The sequence below is a fragment of the Priapulus caudatus genome, unplaced genomic scaffold (assembly GCF_000485595.1).
Source record: "Priapulus caudatus unplaced genomic scaffold, Priapulus_caudatus-5.0.1 Scaffold325, whole genome shotgun sequence".
In the NCBI taxonomy this organism is placed as follows: Eukaryota; Metazoa; Priapulida; class Priapulimorpha; order Priapulimorphida; family Priapulidae; genus Priapulus; species Priapulus caudatus.
The window spans coordinates 136,032-137,410 of NW_014577386.1; positions in this window are offsets into that span (position 1 = coordinate 136,032).

The following is a 1,379-nucleotide window of genomic DNA, read 5'->3' on the forward strand; positions in this document are numbered from 1 at the left end:
CTCTCTCTCTCTCTCTCTCTCTCGCTCCCTCTTTCTCTTTAGCCGGCTTCTTAAACGCCAAAAGTTATAGTCAATTTTTGTTGTGTCAAACGCTCTCCGACTGTCAGAGAAGATGGGGGAGGGTGTTTGCTTGACGTTATTTAACGCGGGAGGCGGGAGAGAACACAGGAAAAACGAGCGAGATTTCTCCTCCCAGAAAGGATGCACTTACGGTGTTGACACGAAATTAGCGACACTATGTACTCCGGGGCAAAAACATGCTAAGCAGTCCCTACTCCCGCGATATTGTCAGTTAAAGGTTCTTTAACCTGAGCTGTCCACACAGTGACCGTAATTATCTCTAATAAGAAGAAGCTGATGGAGGCGTAATTTCTCTCCCCATGTTTTGCTTAATTTCTTCGGCAGAGAGCCTGGCATTTGGGTCATTTAGCTGTCGTAGAACAGCCAGCAACGCCTCACAGCCAAGCTAATGTTACAGTTAGCTGGCCATTAATTCATTCACTCATTCGCTTACTTATTCACTGACTCGCTAGCTCACTCATTCGCTGACTCACTCACTCATTCACTCACTCACTCACTCACTCACTCACTCACTCACTCACTCACTCACTCATTCACTCACTCACTCACTCACTCACTCACTCACTCACTCACTCACTCACTCACTCTATCGAAATTGCAAGCAGTCTGTTTGCACTGCGTTGTTTCTACCACAAGCTGCACGGTCAGTCCGTACTGCTGTTGCCTGTTATTATCGGATATATAACAGTGGCGATTCGATAACCCACACCAAATGCACGGGTCATTTACTTGTCATGCTATACCCCGATGTTAGGCAGGTTGTTATAACATGAACTATGCGTATCATCTGGAGAAGGTGACCCCAGTCTTGTATAATTACGGAATAGAACATGTATTAACGATCGATCCGTGCTGGCATAGATCTCTCATGTCTGCACAGTACACGATTAATTAGCTCACCTGCCTTTGTTTGGGTATCCGATGGGTGGGTGAGTGGGTGAGTGAGTGAGTGAGTGAGTGAGTGAGTGAGTGAGTGAGCGAGCGAGCGAATGAGTGAGTGAGTGAGTGAGTGAGTGAGTGAGTGAGTGAGTGGGTGAGTGAGTGAGCGAGCGAGCGAAAGAGAGAGGGACTGTGTCAGTGGGTGAGTTAGTAAGTTTCATGGGTAGATTGTGGCGTCGTTAGCGAGGTATGCGCGGCGGGGGTGGGGGCATGGATGAATGTTGGAGGTAGTAGCAGGTATTGCTGTCGACGTGTATGAAGCTGCCATCAAGATTTGCATCTCCCCCCCCCCACCCACCATCATTGACCCTATCTACCAGCATCATCTCGTCAGTAGCGAGATGAAATAATAATAATAA